A 24262-nucleotide genomic window follows, 5' to 3' on the forward strand; every position below is an offset into this window, starting at 1 on the left:
GCTTCGCGTGGGGTCAATACAGTGACATTATCTGTCAAGTCCGGCTGCCCTTACGGAGCTCCACCCTGAGAACGGGGGGGGGGGGGGGGGCGGACAATGTAAATATCATACACTGTGGTGAGAAGGATGCGGTGAAGATGTGGCTGTGTGTTCCCCAGCAGCATTTTGCGCTAACCGCCCGTATTCTCGGTCAGACCATCGATGACCTGCGCGAGCTTGGGCAACATGACGTCTCCTCCTGGAAGGATGGATGTCCGGTTCCGCATTATCACAAGAACCTTGTTATCACCAACAAGTTCCTGCGGACTAATAGCATTAGTTGCCAAATTATTGCCCAGCGTCCCAGGGATCTGGTGTATGTGGGGCCGGGTGTCCTTCACCAAGTCATCAACTTGGGAGTCAATCTTGCCGAGGCCGTTAATGTCGGAGGTTTAGCGTGGAATCTAACGGGGAACCCCCTCACCGCTTGCCGATTCCTTGACACTGCTGTGGTCCCGTTAGTCACTCATGCTCGAGTGCAGAGTGTGGTACGACCCGCTTCGCGTTATATCTTCGAATGCGGCGTCGAGAAGTGCCTCTTTGTGACTCGGATTATTGGCGAGTATCGGACTCACGTAGAGACTCACCGGCATCCAGATCCGTTCTATAAAAAGGAGTTATGTACCTTCTGTAACAAACGGTACAGCCACAAAAGCCTCAGAAGGCACAAACGGGAGGTCCATACCCTCGAGGCCAAGGAGGATTGTTTATGGCGTGGCGCCCTATACAACGAATCGTATATTCGTCAGCATCAGGCGCTTTGTGAGGTCTCAGCTTTCAAGGCCGGGATGTCTGACTGGGGAGACTTCTTCCCCGAGGACTGCTGCCCGGAGGAACCCAGCCGCCGAACAGAGGGGCATCTGCTGCTAAACGGAAGGTTCCCGCGGCTCAAACTAAGGGCTAAGCGCCTCGGCTTCGGTGGGCTGTTGCCCCATGTAAATTCTTATTTGTAATTACGTTTCGAAAATGACCGACTCCATTTGTAAATATATTTTAAAGATAACATTTTTTAAAAATATTTTAAAAATAAATAAAACTTCACTTGAGGCGTTCAGTAGAGCCTCAAAGATATGCTCGTATAGTCATTGATATTCCTGCTTGTTCCTCTTTGTCGTATTAAATTCCCTTAGCTTTCTAGTGTTTTGCTGCTCCTGGTTTATGCTAGTATGTCCGTCAATGATATCGTGCAGAGAAAAAATAAGAAAAAAAGCATGCAAAGATTACTTATTTTATGTGCGCGTTTTCTCTTGAGCATTATAGCAGCAGCATATTCAATCGCAGTTTGCTTCTTTGACGAGTATCTGCTGATTCGACTAGTGTCCCCTCCTCGACTTTTGCTACGGTGAGGTGATGGGGTTCCTATTTCGTTTTCCCGTTCGCCTGACTGACAAAATTCTCTCGCAGTTATTTATTTATTTTTTTTTGCTGTTGGTTGTTCGATTTTTCATTCCATATTATTTTTCGCACCTACCACGCTTTCAATTTAATTGTTGTAGTAGGTAACGTTGTACCTTTATTTCTTTACGCTCTTTGCCTGTTCCCTTGTATTATCTGAGTTTACATAACGAGTGACCTCTTACTAATTGTTATTACTACCGGTGCCATAATCGTTTCACCTTTCCATCTTCGTGATTATTATAGTTAGACGTTCCATAGCTAAAAAAATGGTAATAGTCTCGCGATTAAATAATTTTAGCATGTAATATCGTTCGTAATATTTTGTATACGTTCGCGTTTCTCGTTTCCAATATTCGCCGCGCACTTCACCGTCTGCCGTCGCACCTTACCTTCCGAACTAAATGCTGACGCTGTCTCGACACTTTTTCGCCTATCCCCACTGACAGAGTTTGTGCGAATTTGAAATCAGGGGAATCTCTGCTCGTGTATATAAATTGATCGCGATTCTCTACCTCACTGTTAGTCGAATTGCTGTCCGTCTGTTTTGTTGACCGTTGCGTATTTTCCTTCGAGTGCTTCTTGGTGCCTCGTGCTGTTGGTTCATCTTCTCGTGAGTTTATTGGTAAGTGTTTGTTTATCATATGCGCTTCGTCAGCTTATTTTCTGTGAAGGCTGCGTTCTTCCCTCCCTCATTTCTCTGGCGTTTTCAGAGGAGAGAAAGAAGGGTGGCTTCTTTTGGTTCGTGTAGATTTAGATCTGGACCTCGTGCTTTTACGTGCTCTTACCCTAGGCGGCCTTTCCCGGCTAGTGAGGTACAAGCTTTCGCCGTGCCTTCATCTCGCCACCAGACTCGCATCAGGACCGCTGTGGACCGCATTTTGGCTCGAGTTTAGGCTCCGGCCGTCTCCCTTGCTCAGATGATTGAGGACATGCTGTTTGTTCAGTCCGTTCGGGACTATGTCAGATCTTCGGCGTCGACAAACCATATCAGGGGTTTTGATTCTACCGTGGATCCACCAAGCGTTGGTGGCGTGGAGTCTCTCAGAGGGCGGCGTATATCACGCCTTAAATCTGGTTGTGGGCGAGGTGTAATTGGAGGAGCAGCTGCTGCGCGGGACTCCTCTTCTGCTTCAACTCGAGCGGCTGGTCGTGGTTCCCGCTGGTCCTTGGGATTTGCTTCTTCATCTGGCTCTCGTGTCTTCTGGCGTAATCGACCTCTGCCTGGGCCCATTTCCGTGGTTTCGCCTAGTGCGCAAGTAAGTAGCAATTTTATTTCAACTTGATATCTCGTTAGTTGACCGTTCATTTCGTTATTCGTCCATGTGTTGTTTCCTTTTTTTTGTAATACGTGACACGTGCGACGTACCCTGGGCGTAGTCATACGCCTAGCCGCAGTTCTGCCGAGACAACGTTGCCGAGCTCGAGTCTGTCAGGTCGAGTCGCGCAGAGCGTATCCCAATTCCCGTATAATATCTCTGCAGTGTCCAATCCTTCTGCACCATTGCCCCCAATAACGAGTACCTATCTGCCTTCCTTTCCAGCTGCGATTAACGAGGAGCGCTCCGGTTCAGAGGTGTCTCATACATCGCTGTGTATCCACGCGCTACTACTCGCATTTTGGTCGCTACGTCTTTTTGCAATGGTGGGTCGGATTTAACGCAAGAGAACATATCAGGGTAGGCCGGTTACTGGTACAATAGTGCTACGGTTTCTGCTCCCGAGGCAATTCCCGCGTCGATTGTTAGGAGCGATTTTTACGACAATGCTTTTGGTTATACCGAGTATTTTTCTGCGAATTTATCCAGCTCTTATCCCGTAATTCACGACAGTTCCTTTGACGTTAAAAAAAAAATTATGAGTCGGTGTATTTGTCTGTCGGAGGCTTGATTCCGCCTTTCGGATTCTGTGCCGTCATTTGAGGTTTCCTTGTTGCAGGTTCGACCAAGTCTCCGAATTCCTTATGCGCCTGGTAGGGCGCTAGTCCCTGCCTAACCTAGACCCCGTTGATACTTGGGTAAGTATAACTCCGCCTGCTTCGCCCTGGGACGTCGATCAGCCTTTGGCTCAGGTGCCGTCTAGCCCAACTTCTTCTGTGCCAGACGATCTATTGCGAAATCTGTTCCTGGATTCAGATGAGGATGGTGTTTCTGACGATGTTCCTGGAGTCGTTGCAGTTGCTGAGTCAGGCGAGCTAGCTGCAGCTCAGCCAACTTCCCCGGATCTTCTGATGGAGGACCCTGACGAAGCAGAGGCGCTGCTTCGTCATTTATTCACCTGTCCTATCTGTGATAATTTTATCTATCGAGAATTTCGGCAGTGTGATAATGGTCACGCCATGTGTGGAGCTGCCTGTCCCGCTGTAGTGTTTGCCCTGTGAGAGGCTGCTCCGGTCTGGAGGAACCGTCTGCTTCAAGGAATCGGATCCAGGATGCACTTCCCTTGCCGTCATCATCACCTAGGTTGCCCTGAGGTGCCAGCGGCCGATGCCTGGTCTAGGCATAGTGACTCCAGGGGTCGCCAGATATTCGATTGAATGTTTCCTTCATTTTATGCGGCGTCCGGGGGTCGCTAGATGTTCGAGCTTTTCTGTTTTATTATTTATTTGTTATTTATTAATTCAAAATAATTATTTCATTAATTAGTGATAAATGTCAATATTGTTTAATTTAAACGTTTATAGCTTTTAGTAACTGTTTACTCTGTAATGTTTGTAATTTCAAATCGCGTATGTATATATTAGTATTGTATTCCCTTATCCTACTATCCCTATATAATTATTTTATTCGAATATATCCCTTTAACCTTATTATTATGCTTTTTTGTTCAATTTTATTATTATTTTTTGTTCGTACTTATGTCTGTACCCTCTTCCTGTTCGATTTTCGGTATATATCGTTTAAGCTTATTTATATTTACTATTCGTGTTTTATCCCCTTTTTGTATTTTCGCGTTGTGTGTTGAGTAGTTAATAGTTATAATTTCGCACGGGCCCTAATTTTCGGGTTTAAATTAGCCGACTTTGGGTTCCTTGAGAAAATAGACTATTTCTCATTCTCTAAAGTGTTGCACATTTAGTTTCCTGTCGTAATAGTATTTCGAGCGGTGTTTTGATTGTACTAGATTCATTGCTGCCATCGTTCTAAGTTGAGCGTAAGCTTCCGTAGTACGTTTGTAAGTGCTCTCGTGGTAGGAAGCTTGACGGTGTGCATGCACGTCGGCCAAAGACTAATTCGTGTGGTGAGTATCCTTGTCCGTCGTGTTCCGTAGAATTATATGCGTGCTGTGCTAGGCACTACTTCATCCCAATTATCGTTGTCTTTGATATACATTTTAATGTACTCTTTGAGTGTATGATGCATTCGTTCTATTCCACCTTTCGACTGGGAATAATACGCGGTCGTTGAGTATTTATTCACTCTGAATATACGTGCGAATTCTTCCATAACTCGGTTCATGAAGTGTGCTCCCTGATCGGAGATGAAGGTTACGGGTGAGCCGAAACAGCATATTAGTTTTTCTGTAAGAGCTCGCGTTACTTTCCGTGCTGTTGCGTGTTCGACTGGCACTAATATGCAAAATTTTGTAAAGTTATCTTGGATGCTTAATATGTATTGGTTTCCTCGTTAGGTTTGGAGCATTGGTCCGCAGAAATTAATTGATATTATGTCAAATGGGTGAGATGGGGTATCCGTGATGAGCATTGGCAGTTTTGTTTTTACCCGCACTAGTTTATTTTCTTAACACCCTGCGCATCCTCGAACGAACTGTCTAACCTCTGCTTGCATGTTTCGCCAATAGCATTCGCTGGCTATTTTGTTGTATGTTCTGTTCGTTCCCTTATGACCACCGATTAATGACTCGTGATATTCTTTGATGAGTCTATATCTGTCCTCGACTTTTGGTACTGGTAAGTTATTCTTAAATAAAACGATTGATATTGCTTTTCCTTTAAAGGTCTTGTTACACTGCCCAATGACGTGTTCCCAGTCTGCAAGCATAATTATTCCCAAATCTCTGATAAAGCCAAACGTTGTTTTTCCGTACTTTTCAGTCAGTAACTGTAGTGTTTTTATACACCCAGTAATATCCGGTCTTAAGGGTTTCTAAGAGCTCCTCTGCGTGTATGTAGCGCTTTTCTATCAAAGCGTTTAGTACTTCTGTGTCGAGGATCATGTCTTCTGCCAAGATATAAGCAAGGTTGCATTTATGCTCAAACGGGTGATCATTCAGGCTTTGTACCACAGTGAATAGCTCTTTGTCATTAGGATCTCATTCTCTTGCTCCGGGATATTGAAGCTTTCGCAACTCAAGTGTTTTCTATTTTTCATAAATTGCATGTTTTACAAATTCAATAAGTGAGTAAAAGAACGGAATCACTTTAAACGAAACTTTCTTTCAGAGTCAATAATACTACAATCACAAGTGCGGTTTGTACAAAGCTATACAATCAATTATAAATTCATAGAACGAGAACATAGAATCAGTGCCGTAAAATTAGATACGCAGTAAAATTAGTGTCGCGAAACAAAGATTTGCAAAAAAAAAGCAAGCTATCTCAGCATTAATAAACGCACCGCAAGAATATGACGATAAGTGGAGACACTATGACTAGACCTAACTCACACAATGAACTATATTTGCGGAGAGCGAATAAATAAAAATACATGGACAAGCCACATCAAGGCATGCACTGAACACAGAGGTAGAAACAGAAACTAGAGAAGTCCCATCACCAAAAGGCCCTAAGACCACGAACACTAGTGAACAAAATGCATCGCCATTGAGAGGACCATACCATACCTGCGACGCTGTGCCTCCCAACACAGGTGCGCAACACCTAGAGCCTCGCATGCACTAGGATTTTTCTAAACGTAGGATTTGACCGCGATCATCACGTTTGGGAGAACGCTAGGGAGAGGGGAAAATGATCACACACAATGGTTAAGTTTTATTGCACATGTATTTCGCCCAGCCCTTCCCTACAATACGGTGGCTGTAGTGCCTCCCGCGCACAGTTTAGCCACGCAGGGCTTACACTGGGACGCTTAAACACGAGCCACGCTCGTGCAGCAGACGGCGGGCCACAGGCCCAGGTCCAGTCCGCTGACGGCTGACTCTCTCTCTCTCTCTCTCTCTCTCTTTCTCTCTCGCGCGCGGGCTATGCCTCCCGCTTGTGGCAAGCCCGACCTGCTGCAGCCGCGCAGCTATAGGGTTTTCTCTTGCGCTGTCTCTATCTCACGCACACGCGTCTCCTCGCACTGTTCTCTCTCTCTCTCTCTCTCTCTCTCTCTCTCTCTCTCTCTCTCTCTCGCGTGCGCTGGCCAGACGCCTCGCGCAGAAGACGTCTTGGGGTGCGCCCGCACTGCACACCAACACCCTGGTCTCTCGAGTTCTCTCTCTCTCTCTAGTGTGCCCGCACCACACTCGTCTCACTCTCGGATCTCTCTCTCTCTCTCTATCTCTTTCTCTCTCTCTCTCTCTTTCTCTCTCTCTCTCTCTCTCTCTCTCTCTCTCTCTCTCTAATACTTTCTTACTCGCTCTCTCCCTGGTGGACGTCCGTCGGTGCTCCCGCCGGCGCCTCCCTGACTCTCGTGGACCTGGTGACGGCTAGCTTCCTCGGCTCTCCCACGCCAAGGCTGCTGGTTGCTCTGGTCCTCCGGACAATGATGGCGGACTGGCTAGCTTCCTTCCTCTCGTGCGGATGGTTGCTGGCTCGTCCGGGTGTCGGCACTTGCTCGTGCCAACGCGCTGCACCTATGACTCTCTCACACTCTCGCACACTCGCACAACCTCGGGAGACTCTCCCGATTCTCCTCGCAACAGAGGAGGCCACGTATCTCTCTCGCACGTCGACGTACTCCGTCGACAGTCGTGAGAGAACTCCCCGATTTCCCGCTCGTTCTCGCGCTTACTCTCCACTCGCGCTCGTCGGGCCCGCGCATCTTCCTCGCGCCTGATTGGCTGGCAGTCCGCGCGGATAGCGAGTCGCACATCGGCGCCCACTGATTGGCTCGCGACATGCGGAGGACCAATCAGCGCGCGCGCCGTCGAGGCTCACTCTCGCGCCAACGATGCTCACTCTCGCGCTAACGTGGACGGTTAGCCGGCCCGTTCCTCGAACTCGAGGTCAGGCTGGCACCGACAACAACAATCCAACTCGCTTGTTTCTTCCGCGCACTCAGAGCTTGGCCGCATCGAACGAGATTCCTCGTATCGACGCGGCTGCGACGTTTGCAACGTTGCATACCACTAACAATGAAATTAAAGAAATTGCAACAGAGGAATTACACACCTTAGCGCGAGACATCGAGAGGCTAGGAGACGACATGATGGAAGCCCTATCAATGGAGGGAGCCTCAGGAAAATCAATTTTAGACTAAGAAAGCACATAATTTCTTTTATCATCATCTTTTTTTTCTTCTCTATATTTTATTAGACAAAAAAAAACATCTTTCTAGATATCTTTTATATTTTTATAAAAAGGTTGGATCTTTTAACCAAACATAGTTACCAGAGTTGTAAAACAAAAAAGAGAGAGTTTCTTAAAATAAATTTTATACTTTTATAATTAATAGAACAGTCATTAAATAAGTATCCTGACCGTAAAATGAAACTTTGAATATCCCGCCCGTATGGGAAGTGTTATGACCGACGAACGGAATATTCAAAGTTTTATTTTACGATGAGCGTACGTTTTGATTTGCTAAAATAAGGATATGGTGGAGAGCTTTTACACAATCTTAAATTTTGAAGCTTTTAATCATTATTTATTGTCTAGCGAAGCTATGTACAAAGTTTCAGGTTTATATCTTTAATATCAACTGAAATCTGGCTTGTTATTGAAATAGGCTCCGCATAGTCCAATTTTGAAAATAGTATTTGATGTACCTAGGGCAAAAAGTGGACTTTTTTATACCGAGTGTGATCGTACATCGGAGCAACAGAACTCTTTGGCGCGTAGGCGCCTTTGTCAAAAGCTGCGCTCGCGTTTGCGCGAGCGAGCTCTCGGTGGAGCGTGCGAGAAAACAAGCCGCGACATGCCGTACGTGTGTGCTTCTATGACCTTGGTGTCTCTAGGTTGTAACCTCCAGCGCTGGGTGAGGTTGAGCGTTCATATGAGTTGCTTCGTATGCGCGCTAGTGCCAGGGCTCTCGCCGAAGTACGCGAGGAGCGTCCAGCGGCGACGCGGTGGGCACTGTCGCCGGAACTTGCCGCCAGCCCAGTGCCCGCTTCTCCGGTATGGGGGTGCATTTCTTATCCTGTGCCGCGAGATTCACCCGCTATTTCTGGAAGTGTTGGTATATCGGAGAGTCGGGAGACTCGCACCCATCATGATGTGTGGAGATGCGCGCGGCAACGGCGTAGCCAATCGGGCGAGAGAAGCGCGAGATCCGCGAGGGAAGGGGCGAGCCCGCAGAAACAGCGAGTTTTCAGACTCGGAGAGATCTGCGAGGCTCGTCGGCCAACGTCGCGGCCCGATGGGGGATTGGCCGCGAGCGGCGAGCAGGTCCGGGCGCGCGGCCCACCAGTGAGCCTCGGGCCAACCGCAAGTGAGGACGTGCGTTCGTGTGTGCGATTCGTGAGGATTAGCGAGTGTCGTGTGCGGGGTGAGAGAGAGAGAGAGAGAGAAAGAGAGAAAGTGCGAGAAGAGGTCCACGAGAGCAGGGTCATCATCCCCAGGTCCAGAGGAAGAGGACGTGGGTGCTGGCGACCAGGACGAGAGGACGTGAGGAGGAGAGCGGATGTTGAGACGAGGTCGCGAGGAAAAAGACGGAACTGGGAGTCAGAACGGGAGAACGCGGAGGGTGACGGGGAGAGCAGGGAACGAGAGCAGACGAGCGGGCGAGTGGATCGAGGAGGCGAGGAGGAAGGTATCTGTGGAGCCAAGTGTGAGTGTGTGTGAGAGAGAGAGAGAGAGAGAGAGAGAGAGAGAGAGAGAGAGAGAGAGAGAGAGAGAGAGAGATAGACGCGAGTGTATAGAGAGTGTGTGTGGTGTGAGGGACGCGAAAGAAGTTCGCGAGAGAAACCGCGAGCTGAAACGCGCGAAAACAGTGGAGAAGCGAGAAAAATGCTGGATAATCTCAGAACCGATTCTGAGAAGTCGGGTCCGCTTTGTGTTGAGCATACTCGCTTGGAGAGGGGCAGCGGGAGAGCGAACAGCGCGTGGCATCGGGGCCGAGCCGAGCGCGACCGTGGCGCGCTGCTTTGCCGACTTCCTCGGGACGGTCGAGCCGAGCAAGCGAGAGAGTATCGAGCGCGTGTGTGTGAGACAGAGAGAGAGAGAGAGATAGAGCGTGTGTTGGAGAGTCGGGAGAGGCGCAATGTCGCGCGGAGAGCGGATATTGTAATTTGGCGAGTGAGTGAATAAAAAGGGAGTTTACGCGAATTCGAGTTTAGTTATTCCAATCACCCTGAATAACCCGATTTAGGGTAATCTGACGGAACCTCCTCCGAGATCGCAAGGAGATTCGGAAACGTTTAAAAAATAATAGTGTCGCGGATTCGGGGCCGCGGAGCTAGTTTGGCTGGTTTTTGCCACGTCACATTGCTTGCAGGAAATTCGGATGACGTACTCTTCCAACAGACAGGAAGGAATTGCTTGGGGCCTCCGGCCCTACGGCAATAATGCCTTTTTCTTACTGTGGCAGGCCTCCACCGTTGTTCTGGTGGATTGCCCGCGTTGCGGTTTGGTACATATTTAAGAAATAATTCTTTTGTATGTTGTGCGCTGTAGTGCGAATGGTGGAACTATGCGGCGTTCGCCGCGTGAATCTGTGTGCTCGACTGTGTAAGAGACAGACGTTATTGTAAGCTCGCGTTTCACCATTTGACGAACACACACTCCTAGGTGGACGTGATCGCTTTTGATCTTGCTGATTTCCTTTCTTTCTTTTATTTAGATTGGATCGAGAGCAGTGGAGGACGTGTCCGCGGAGCCCACTGGTCGGGATGATGCCTATCCCAGGACTTAACATAAGTTTTTATTTTACGACCATTGGCACGCGTACCACGTACGGTGCCCGGCTAGCCTGGTGAGTCAAGCAGCCCGCGCACTAGCGGCACGTATTTGGTCTATCGGGTATTCACTAATCACATTGTTATGTCTTTTTACAGCCTGTGAATATCGTGGTGCATCGCGGGGGTCCGAGCCCTCGTGTTTCGGAGCGGGACCTAGTGCGCGATGAGAACGGCAGGGGACCCGTTCTCCATCTTGGCCTCTGGAAGCTTGCCTTGGGACAGATGACCCAGCGGTCAGTGCACTGTCCGTGCTACGAGAGCTTAACTCCGTTCTGTATCACGCTGATGCGCAATGACCGCCAGCCCGATCCCTAAGCACCTCGCCGCCAGCCTGTGCGCCCCATAAGCGATTCGCTGCCGCTGATATACCAGTTCCACCGGGAGACTCCCCCGCGGTACGACTCGGCAGAGCAGGGGTGGTGGCCCCGAGTGCCGCCGTCATACGAATCTGTGATGCGTACGAATGCGTCTCTGGCTCTGCACCGCATAGCGAGTAGGCTAGTTACTCTGGCGTGTGCTGAAGTCAGTGGGTGGGCTATGAGGAGCGCGCCACCTTGCTTGACTGTAGCGTGCGCTGCGCTAGCCCGTGCACCATATATACTCGAGAAAAATAGGGGGGAACAAAACGCCGTCTGAGTCAGCGATGAGGCGGCTTGGTGACTCGGGAGAGCGCCACGCCAAGCGTCGACGGTATACTCCTACTCGTTATCCTGCTGCAGCCCTCGACGCTGACGGCCCTAGCTGCGAACCATCTCGAGCTTCACCATTTGTTGCTGTTGCTCGACGAGGTCGCGCATGGGCTCTTCAGCGCGATATCGCAGGAAGCCCCACGTGGCCAGGATCGCGAAAGCTAGGGCGCCTAATGACGGCCAAGAGGTATACCCCAGCAAGGATGAGTAGCTGGAAATGCTTTATAGCTCGAATTCTGTTGCTTGACGGCGCGCTATTTCGCGTGCTTTACCTGCAATCGCTCGTAGGTCGGCACCTGCCTTTAAACTCTCCAAGCCTGTGCCCTGCGCATTCTCTGTCCGGAGGGCGGCTTCAGTTTCTATAACGTGGCGCATTTTAGCGAATGTATCAGCTGATTCGTTTAGGCGGGTCAGCAACCTTGAGACGTTAAATTGCAGCGACGCAAAGGTTGTGCTGTTGACCCGTTGAGAGAGAGAGTGTGAGATGCTGTTAAGCGAGCTGTCTCCGTGTGGGCGGAGCAACCCTCTTTTACAAGCAATGCATCCACACTTTGTCTCGCCTTTAAACTCTCCAAGCCTGTGCCCTGCGCATTCTCTGTCCGGAGGGCGGCTTCAGTTTCTATAACGTGGCGCATTTTAGCGAATGTATCAGCTGATTCGTTTAGGCGGGTCAGCAACCTTGAGACGTTAAATTGCAGCGACGCAAAGGTTGTGCTGTTGACCCGTTGAGAGAGAGAGTGTGAGATGCTGTTAAGCGAGCTGTCTCCGTGTGGGCGGAGCAACCCTCTTTTACAAGCAATGCATCCACACTTTGTCTCGCCAAGTCTGTTTGTGAAAACGGCCAGATTGGTTGCGGACAGTATCGGTAGTGCAACATTCCCGGGGGATGTGAACACGTCACCTCTAAAAATAGCGGAAATATCTGAAATGACCATATTCTTTGCCAAGAATAAACTCATGTATTATATCGCCATTTCTCTTCTCGATTTATAAGTCTTCAAGTTGTATAAGTGTCACGTACGCACACTAGCGTGCATACGTGTAGCGCAGTATGGCAACAACGAAAGGGCATCGCGAGCTCGGACGAACCGAGCGTATGACACCTTACACCCGCCTTATCACTGCATGCCGATGTGCAGTGGCAGGCTTAATTAGCCGTGCGCGACCAGCTCGCAGCTCAGTTCTACGGGAATCACACTATCAAACACACCTCTCTCTCACTATCCTTTAAGAAAGACCATTCAATACATTCAGTGAAATCTTTCTTGCACCTTTCATCAAGTTCTTAAGCCTATCCTATGAACGCTACGACCATCCTAATTCCCGACAATCCCACGTAACAGATGGTATCCCTTGTGGGGAACGAGTTAAAGGTGTCAAAGAAAATTTTTTTTTACAATCAAGAAGAAAATATTCCAAACGCCACAACGGCATTTAACAACAAGCAAATATATATTATAAAAAGGAAAAGGAATATTTTCATACACTAAGGAGAGGACAGAACCAAAGGAAATAGAAGTCTACACAGTCGAGAGGAAATATTCACAATATCAATTGTTTTTTCAAATTAAGCGGAAGTGCAATTAATCATGAACGGAATGAAACTGTGGAACATTTTGACTCTATTAGAATTTTTGCGGTAAGTACATTTCTTTAAATTAAAAAAAAAAAAAATATATATACAATATATAACACAGTGTCCCGGGAAATCGGATTGCGCATGAAATTCAGAGCCGAAAAATTAAAAGTATACCGTAACACACTCAAAATAAAACAACAATATCCCATCCTCAAGCCTGCTCAGTAGCGGCTTATTCCTCGATCTGCTGTTTTTAGCGGTCATCACTCACTGGTCCAAATTAATTGCGACCTATCCCTTGATCTGCTTAAGTCAGATTATTCTCACCATGCACAAGTATATTTTTATGCAATGAGTGGCGAGACTTGTGGTATAAATAAGAACAAGAACAAACGTAGCGGAAAAAGAGCATACTTGCAAAAGCTAATACAACAGAAAAATCAACTCTTAGTGGAGTTGAGAACTGTTTACAAAACGATTGATAAGCTGTTTTTTCCACACGAATTTAGTCAAAGAGAAACGGCATTATTAACAGACAGCCTGTTTGAACGCTCTGAATTTCAGATAGAATTAGGGACAAATTATACGATTTTGCAACAAGCGAACTGAATAAAAACAAGCAATATTCGGTCAAGCAGTGTTGAGGGTAAAACATTTCGGGGTTGTTTAAATAAGAAACAAATAATTTACACATTTTTTTTTAATACAGTCAAACTGTTACGTGACAACTTTCCCGATCTCGCATTTGAAATAATAATTTCAAAAGTAAGATCGAGAAAGTTCCACACGTAAAAAGGTACAACGAGACTCAAGGCCACAAAAGTATCAAGTGGCTAAGAATCTCGCTGACCTAAACAACTTTCCCGTCGAACGGCTAGAGTCACACGTGCGGAGCTGCGTTGCAGTTTCGGTGCGTAGCTAGTTGCCAGGCCCCGTAAGGCCTAATGAGTGCAACAAGCACCGAATCGGTCGTGGGAGCGAAACGCATGACGTGACCATTCATGCTTTTTGCTCGATAGCTGTATAGTTGTCTGTGCACATCAGACTCGTTAAAATAAATAATATTTTCGAGGGTGATTTATCTAAAATATCTCGTAACACAAACACATAACATGGCATTTTCGGGAATTTTCAATTTAAATAAAAATAAGAGGTCACCCTCAAGAAGCACGGTACCGTCGCGTTATAATAGCCTAAATGACCTTGACCCGGCAAATTTTATAAATGAACAAGATCCCCTAGTTCAAAAAATAATATCGCGCTTAGACCCGGAAGATGCGGCAGAGTTTATATCATACACAGGGATCATACACAATCTGAACCACCCACGCCGAAACCAATGATAAAAATAGAATGGGATCAGTTCGCGCAAAAATATGAATCCGCGGCAAAAGAAAACTTTTCATTAAACCCATCACCACTTACAAAAACCATTAAAAGCGAGCCGCAATTTACCACACCTATCATAACTTCAAATACAATTAGATCTCTGAATTTAGCCACTACACACACTAAATCAGTACATCAGGGATCAGTGCTTTTACATTTCCGAACATAAACACAATCACTAATATACCACAACAATTTGCCACCTCAGCGCATAATACGGGCACCATACAAAAACATTTTACGCACGGCATACCGCTCTCAAATTACGAAATTCAGTCGCCTTTCATTCCGATTTCTAGTATTCAAAAAACACAGCAGCCTCACATATTAGAGACAAACAGGCTAAGTATTTCCACCCACATTCCATATTCGGGTTGGCAAAATAATCAGTCAAATGATCCACGACAGGCGAGTTATTTCCATCCGATTATTTATTCACAAAACAATCACATATTAGACAACATGCGAAATGTAAGCACTCCCATACATACACCACACCATTCTATCTTTCCTTATCAAAATGTAGCTTTTACAACCGTCCCGACACATGTTTATAATAGCACAATTAGTCGGCAAAATCCAAATGCAAACAGGGATATGAAAATTACTTGGGATCACAACAAGGCACAACCGTATTTATACACACCGGAATATTCACCTGAATCACAGTTGAATTATAATAACACAATAACAGCAAATAGAAATAGCCTTGAATCAAATTTTAGGCAATTTACTGATAATAGAAACATTGAATCACATCAAATTCTAAACAACAATGTGAATTTTACGCCCTTTAAAATGCAAGGTAATTTGAACGGACAGAACATACACGATTTAAATAACTCACAATAGATTGAAACACCCGTTAATAGAGTAACAAATCCGGAGCAAATTTCTTTTAATGACCCTACAGATATTTGTCAACGTACAAGGGGTTTGACCCTTTCACAAGCCTTAAACCTAATACCAAGTTTTGATGGTTCCCCAGAAAAATTAAATATGTTTTGTATGGCGATTAGACAGGTTCGTGCGAATTTTGGCCCTGACTCAGACAAATATATTTTTATGTCGTTGGCTAGTAAATTATCGGGAAGAGCTGCGGACAGCTTTGCAGCGCGATTATTAAACTATAGCTCCATACACGATTTTCTGTCAGATCTAATTTTGCAATATAGCAATATTGGTCTGGAAGATGAGATTATGAGTGAATTAAAATTGATCACTCAGATGCCGGGAGAAAAGGCCGAGGATTATGGTATTAGAACGGAAAAATTGCTTAACAGACTCACTACGATCTACGAATCTGCTCCCAGCATTGATGATAATGATCGTATGTACAGAAAAAGAACGGCAAATAGTGAAGCGTTACAACACTTCACATTTGGCCTTAGGTCCCCTCTTGATCATCAAGTTCGCAGCGATCATCCCAAATCGCTTGGCGAAGCTATTAGAATCGCTATAGAATATGAATGCAAGCAAAGCACGCGTATGAATAAATATCAAAACACGAATAATCAAAGTGCGTCACACGCGCAGTTAAATTTCACCACTGCAAAACAAGCCCAAACGAAAAACAAACCGACTAAAGGAAATAAAAATTCGAATATGAATGGAAAAGAGAAAGAAGCGCTTTCTTTTACTTGTAATTATTGTGGGTCCAAGGGTCATTTACAACCGGCATGCGAAAAAAAGATAAAGGATTTTGCAACTATTGCGGTAGAATCGGGCATACTATAGATATTTGCCGAACTAAAGAAAATCAATTGAATAATGGCCGAAATAATAATAATCCAAATGCAAATAATGGGGGACGCAATGACACAAACAATCAATATGACAGATATAATAATGGGAATAGACAACCGAATAATTACAACAATAATGGGAATCGGAATAACGGAGGCTTCAATCGGAATAATGGTTATTTCGATCGTAACGGTGATTTAAGAAATAATAACGCACCACGCTATGAAGGCAACAATAATAATGCAAATAATGATGGATCAAACGACAGACATCCAGAAGACCAGAACAAGAACAATCATTTAAACTAGATACCTGCTCGATTCAATCCTCAAGTGTCGAGCAGACAGGATATGTGGTTTTAAATAACGCGAAGCCGTCACACGAGCCAAAAATTCCACAGCGACGTCACGCAGCAGAAAATCCGAAGCCCTGCTGCGAACCAACTGACACCGTGAGTCATAGCGGTCTCAGTGATAAGAAATCAAATTGCTATCCTCAAAAACCATCACCTTCAGCTATGCAAAATATTCAACATGGCTACTGGAAGCAGCAGAAAACAAATCAGATAATACTACAACAAAAAATTACGAGCAGCACAATACTGCCAAAATTTGGGACCGAATATTTTGTTCGGAAATTTTCTCGCAAGAAACAAAAATAATATACCTAATAAGCTACCTGTACCACATGTAGGACTAATCGAATGTCTCACTTCTAAACAATCTAGCGGCAATGAGGTCGATGAGGACGACAACATTAACGCATCTAATTATGTAAACATACGTTCACTATTTTACAACACTAAAGAACCTATTAACGTCGCTGTGAAAAACAGAATTTTAGTAGAAAATCCAGATTTTAGAGAAGAAAGAATAAATAAAATAATGTCTATTATAGACACAAAAGGTTGCACCAAAGAAGAAATAGAACATGTACGTGATTTAATAAAAGATTTTACAGGAGTATTTGGTTTGGATGGCGAACCTTTGCCAGCAACAAATATACTTCAGCATGTCATTAAATTAAAATCAGGGAAAGTTGTACATGCCAAGCGTTTTCGACTTCCGGACAATTTAAGAAAACATTTGATTCATGAAGTAGAAGAATTGAGAAATAACCAAATCGTGGAACCATCGGATTCAGATTTTTGCAGTAACTTATGGATTGTTCCCAAAAAGCCAGATGCCAACGGAAACCAGAGTTGTTGATTTTACGCAATTAAACGATGACACAGAGGAAACAACTTGGCCACTACCATTTACAAGTGATATTTTGGAACTTTTAGCCCCGGCGAAAATTATCACGGTTGTTGATTTAAAACAAGGCTTCCATCCAATTCCAATTCATCCTGATTCAGCGCCATACACTGCATTTAGCACTCCGGTAGGTGCTAATGGTTTTCAACATTTACAATTTAATTTAATGCCTATAGGCCTGAAAACTGCTAGCAATACTTTCGCTAAAGCTATGTCTTTAACCATGGCCGGACTGCAGTCGGAAGAAGTAGCCATTTACTTGAACGACTTTATGATTTTTGGCAAAGATTTGGAAGAGCATGCCAAGAGATTCAAGAGAGTCATGCAACGACTTGTGAAGGCAAATTTAACTATTGAACCGAAGAAGTATCAGTTTTTGAAGCGGGAAGCTGCAGTCTTGGGACATATTGTGGGAGGAGGATGTATTCGTACAGATCCCAAAAAGGTTGAAGCTGCGGCGAAATATCCAATACCAACCACTACTAAGAAAGTAAAGCAAGCAGTAGCTTTCTTTGCATACTACAGAATGTATATCAAAGATTTTGCCAAAATAGCCAAACCATTATACGCTCTATTACGCACAAATGTAAAATTTTATTGGAGTGAAGGAACGGCCTTTGATAAACTTAAAGAAATATTATGTAGTGAACCAGTTTTATCAGCCCCAGATTTATCTCAATCTTTTGTTGTGACATGTGATGCAAGTGACTATGGGCTCGGGGCCGTCATAGGTCAAGGCAAAATTGGACAAGATCAACCATGCGCTTATGCTTCAAGACCACTCAAGGGCAGCGAACTCAGATATTCAACGTATGACAAAGAACTTCTCGCCATAGTATTCGCAAAGGAGCAGTTTAGACACTGGTTATATGACCGAAAATTCACAGTGGTCACAGATCATGAACCTCTCAAACATTTTCACAGCACGAAGAAAGTGGATTTACGATTCAACAGGTTGAAAGCAGCTCTACGAGGGTACGATTTCGATATAGTATACAGACCGGGCCGTACCAATGTGAATGCAAACGCTCTTTCACGAAATCCAATCATACCTGAAGGCGAGAAAAATCCAGAACTGCCAAGGGCTCAATTATACGAACTTGTTAGTGAACAAGAATATGAGAATAGTGATCTCGATGAAAAATCACCACCTGCGAGACTATTTATCACCAAAGCGAACAAGGAAAATATCATAACCAAATTACAATAGAAGAAAAGACCTCATCCAAATTCCGAAAATTCACTAACTAACATACCTCGTAAAAGAGATAAAGAAACTGAAATTTTATTTAGGAAAGGTGAGGTACTTGCATATTAACACATCATGTATATGATAAAGAAACCGAAATACTAATTCGTTGGTTAACGCAGCTAAATAAGGATGACAATTTCATATATGTATATACTAGATTATAGAGACTGTATACCGTTTGCTAGTATTTTAACAAATATAAGAGTGGCAAAATCAGGTAAAGATAAATATATTTTAGACCCAAATGAGAAACAGCGTATTGAGTCAATATTACATGAATCAATACAAAAATTTTCTTTGAATATTGAAGGTGCCCCACCTGTCTCCAACAACACTCCCATCTATATTCCTGCAAATATAGAAAACTATTCTTCAGACGATTCATTGGGCCGAAATGTCACAAAGGATCCTTGGGAGAGCTGTATAAAGAAACGCAAGAAGACAGAGAAGACGAAGAATACATCATTACCATATTCTCCCAATGCGCAAAAACTATTTAATCGCTATGCTTCAAGAGTAGCAGATCATAATCACATACTCACGAACAGTAAAAATATAAGTGCTGAAAACTCAAAATCAAAACAGAACGTATCATGTACGCAAATTCCGATAATTAAAACAAGGAAGCCACTCAGGCCAACTTCCTTACATAGATCTTTGCCAAATTTTGACATAACCCCGGAAGATATAATTACAGAAAATCAAGATATGCCTCCACTAGAAGCCATCAGTCACAATGAGGATAATATGTCATCCGGTAATATAGCAAGCAATTTCCAGCCACCAATCCATTCTACACCAAAATCTCCACTTTTTTAGCGAATGGAGAGTCGGAGTATGAAGCCTCGGACACGTCTTCAGAAAATTCGGAACCTCTTTGAATACCGGTATCCGTCTTTGAAGCTTTCGACGATTTTGCATACGTCCCTCGACAAGCTGAACAAGAACGAGAAGTAGAGACAACGACACCGGACACTTCGTCTCATATCTTGGAAGATTCAGAGTATTTGATTACGAAGATCACTGTGCAGACCCACATGCGAACCTCATACGAAGCGATGACATACCACCATACCCACGGGTAATTGCTTATTCCATTCCATTATCAAAATAGCAAACTTAAATTATTCGGCTCTTGGCCTCAGAGCAAAATTAGCTCAATCGCCTTTCTTACAGAATCGTGGCAGCCCTCAAGAAGCTTTGAAAATTCTGCAATCGCCAACAGAATACGGAGATGCCGACTGCGCATACATTTTTGCTTGGGAATTGAAACAAAATGTGTGTATACATTACCAGCAGAGCAACGAAACATACATAAAAGTAGAATCCAATACGTCGCCGGACTTTGAAGATTCCGAACCTAAAGAATCATACAATGCAAACAGCGGCAACAAACAGTCGCATGGTGCGAGCGACAAACAAAACCTCTTAGGCCAAAACAATTTGCAAACCTCTCAGATTCAGCATGCAAGCAGCAACAACACTACTACACCGAAATCTGTTGATATGAGTACTAGAGAGGCTATGATAATTGAAAGAGGCAAAAATGCACTGTTGAATCGGTATCTTAAGTAAATACAAGGATAGCAAGGGAAAAACCTCCATGGTCAATACCAGAAAATCAAGTACCTGCATTATTTCCAAACTAAAGGAAGTTCCATAACATTCAGATACAAAGAAAACTTGATTTTCTTACTAAGCACAGACATATACCTGGAAACGGAAATCCTTGACGCTATACTGGAAAGAGGATATATAAATGAAAAAACTCTAAGAAACACCAAAAGAAATTTGGGAGATGTTTTCATAACAGATTTTAAAGGCATGAAACTTTTCGGATTATTCGTTAAAAGTCACGTTAATGAAAAACCGCTTGGTTTTTGGTTAACGTGACTGGTCTATGGTGGACATAGAGGCATAAACAAGACTATAAGTAAAATCACAAACGATTATTATTGGCATAATATGAGACCAGATGTACGACAATTTGTATTGGGCTGCCCTCAATGCCAAACCAACAAACTTATAAGGGTGAAAACAAGAATGCCCCTAAATATAACGGACACGCCGTCTAAACCATTTCATAAAGTCTCAATGGACTTTTACGGTCCGTTAAAAAGTTCAAAAGGTTACAATTATATTTTAAGAGTACAAGATTGGCTAACAAAATATTGCATTTTGATACCGGTAAGAAGAGCGACAGCTGAAGAGATCGCAAGAGCATTCACGGACAAAGTGATATGTTATTTTGGCCCGCCAGCAGCTATATTGACAGATCAAGGCACACATTTCCAAAATAAACTCTTGGAAGAATTTGCTAGAGTGTTCAAAATAGATAAATACTGCTCAACAGCCTATCACCCGCAATCAAACGGCGGTATCGAAAGAATGCGTCATACACTAACTGAATATTTAAAAAAGTACATGGAATCACAAACATATTGGAATAGGTGGCTTCCAATTTGCCAGCATGCATATAACTTCACGGAACACGAGGCGTCGGATTTCACACCGCACGAGTTAGTCTTCGGACGAAAACCACGTATACCGTAAAGCTTCCAGCCAAGAGAAACTGACATGTCCGTAACTTGTAACCAATACATTACTGATTTAATAAGCAATTTATCTCAATTGCAAACCTTGGCAGCAATGAACAGGCGAAATATAGATCAAAATACTACTACGATAAGAAACTGAATGCAAAACATTTTAGAGAAGGGGAACTAGTCTATATGCTAAAAGAACCTCAGAAGAGCAAGCACGACCGAGATTACGAAGGACCCTACGAAATCATTAGTAGTATAATAACGCGGATACGGGACCCCCCCCCCCCTCCACCACGCCACCCTCAGCACACCTGTGCAGGTGATAATAGGCCCCGCCCCCACCTGTGCAGGTGAGAATAGGCCCCGCCCTCATGGAATGTTCTAGAAGCTTTGACGTCATCGCTAGGCCTACCACCCCCCTGTGCAGGTGAAGCCACTCGTCTGTGCAGTTGAGAATCGATAAAGAAGGTCACTGCAGGGTACCCGGGAGGCTCGTTGGGGCTCCGGGCGGTAAACTCCAGTGCTCCAGGAGTCCGCGCTCAAGGTCGAGTCAATGCGTGGAATATTCTAGTCAGGCTGACGTCACCGGCCGACGTGCAACTCGTCGCATCTTTTCGTCGACTCGCGGATCAAATTACACCTGTTATTATTATTAATATATTATTATCTCCTCGGATAGCATATACGCATCTTCTCTCTTATTCTTTCTTTATGCGCGCTTATTCGTATATATTCTCCTCGGATAGCATATACGCATCTTCTCACTGCATCAATAATTGCTGCGTATTATCGGCATATATCTCTCTCTTTCTCTCTCTCTCTCTGTCTCTCACTCTCGAGCACGTATCCTAATACTGCAAACTGTATTGTGCGTAATATTGGGAGCGCTCTCTCTCTCTCTCTCACATGCTGCATCACAGGTCAGACAGCATCTACGCAATGCATACCAGCAGTAGCTAGCCGCATGGATCAAGTTAGACGTGAGCACCTTTATCTGTACGCATCGACGGCATAATAAGCTCGACTGCAAAGTGTGACGAGAGCCGTGCGACGGGGGTGATTGCGTCAGCGGTTAGCTGCAGGGTGGCTTCGCATGGCATACTTCCTGCTGACTCCAGGAGGCTGCTCAAGGTGTGCATCTGACACCGGGAGTCAGCTGCTGTTGCAGGCTCCAGGGGCAGCATATTTCGGTATACTCCGGGTAGCTTACGAGGGATCCACTCAAGCTCAGAGGCTACGCATTACAGAATTTTCTGGGAGCATGGGATCAAGTTGCATGTGTTTTTCCTTGCCAAACGTCAGCCCGGTGAGCGGTAGTTGACAGTCGCTGCAGTATCGGGTTACCCAGCATTGGTTTTTCGCAGGTCCGTATATCCAGCGTAGTATGTAGCCGCGGATATTTTGTCAAGTGGTGTCTTATTGTCACTGCTGCGAATCACTTTCGATCAAGTCATCTTTCGCTAGTGATATTCTTCTTCTACGAATGCGCGGCTCTTTTAAGATGATCTCCCATGAACGTCGCAGCGTATATTATTATGTTTATGCGTGTGCCTTATTTTTTTCACCGCTGTGAATTTGCGCTTCACGCAGTCGAATCATCTTTCACAACGGATATTATCTTTCTTTGAAATAGTCTTACGAGCGCGCTTGGATATAAGCATTTTGTTATTATTCAATTGGATAGTTTTACATTTTTCTAAATAGAGGGGGACCCATTAACGGGTTGCTATAAAAGCCAGCGGACTGACAGAAAATGAGCAGTTCGACTTTTGAGTAAATACCTTACACATCGTACTATATCAAGCTTACTTTAAATTGAAGTATACGAACTATGGATTTTGAAGAATTAAATAAAGATGGTCAACACGCGTATCTGCCAACGAAAAAAATTTCTGAATTAGAAGTAGAAAAAAAGTTTAAAATAACTAAAATAAAACAGTTGAAAACAAAATTTGGAAATAAAATTTACGTTGAATTAGATGATTGTTTCGGTATTTTTGTACCATCAAGAGTTTCAAAATATTTAACAGATAATCAATATTATTTAAACAAGTTATTAGCTCAGTCTCAAGAAGGAAAAATTTATTTACAATATTTTGGTGGTGATACAAATAAAGTACAATTCGGAAATTTTTAAAATAATCATAAGAGCTATACTAGTATATACTCATATGTCATCTCGAACGCGAAGAGAGATGAAACGGCGTGGCGTGTCGAATTAAAAAAGAGGAACGCACAACGCTGCACTGCATATTGTTTATGAAAACTTATCCTCTACCGTATACTACCATAATACTGTCTATGTGACCCTTCGAGTATATAAAGCCTAAGGATCATCAGAGAGACCATAGTTCCAGCTCATCCACTCAAGCTAAGACATCTTGTCAGTTCTTCTGTTAGCTGCATTCTCTCTCATCGTATCCGAGTTTCTACGTTTCCATCGTATTTAACAGTAAGTATCAAGATATTGTTTTATTTTAAAGATTTTTGAATCTATCTTATAGTAAACAAAAAATCATGCCGATATTAGCGCAGCTTGTTTGTTTTAACGAAATGATACTCGGAAAAAAAAATTATTATACATAGATTTTATTATGTGCAATGTGATAAAGCAAGCTGACTCCGCTGCGTGCATCCATATTTCATTTTAAAATCATAGAAAACAGATATCTTTTTTAGCTGTCATTTTTAGTAAATACCTTAAACTTAATTAATACTTATAAATAATATTTTTATTGTAGGAATTAGAAAAATGAGCAGCAGCAGTGGCTATAGAAGTAACATCAATGCTAGCGGGGACAGCGGCGGCTCATCCAACGGGGTGTATATTTTTATACTTCCAAGAGTTCGAGCACCTGCAGAATGGATTAACCCTACTCCTGCTGAACTGCGCTCTATTAATTTGGCTATAGACCAGTACGATGATGACACGTTTGAAATTTTCATGGTCATGAGATCCATACCAACACATCTGATGAAAGTATTCAAAATTTTTAGCTTTCAAAAAGTGTCAAGTTTACCAAATAACTTCTAAATTAAATATATTCAATAATGTAGTGCAAAGTTTTGAAATGTTACGTGTAGTGCTTTTGTAGCAATATAACCGCTCTTGGAAAGTATTACAGTGGTTAAATAAAAATAAAAGAAAAAACAAATAACAATTTTTGTACACTCGCTGGTAGTGGATTCTCATGGAATGTTTGTGAAATGAAGTAGCCTTATTAGTTAGTTTTTTTTTGTTAAGTCAAACCCTCTGATTGGAGGATAATTAAAAAAAAAAAAAAACTTTCCGTAAGAATCCGCTACTACCGAGTGTACATAAATCCTATGATTATTCTTTCTCCGAATGC

The sequence above is a fragment of the Nasonia vitripennis genome (assembly GCF_009193385.2).
Source record: "Nasonia vitripennis strain AsymCx chromosome 1 unlocalized genomic scaffold, Nvit_psr_1.1 chr1_random0009, whole genome shotgun sequence".
In the NCBI taxonomy this organism is placed as follows: domain Eukaryota; kingdom Metazoa; phylum Arthropoda; class Insecta; order Hymenoptera; family Pteromalidae; genus Nasonia; species Nasonia vitripennis.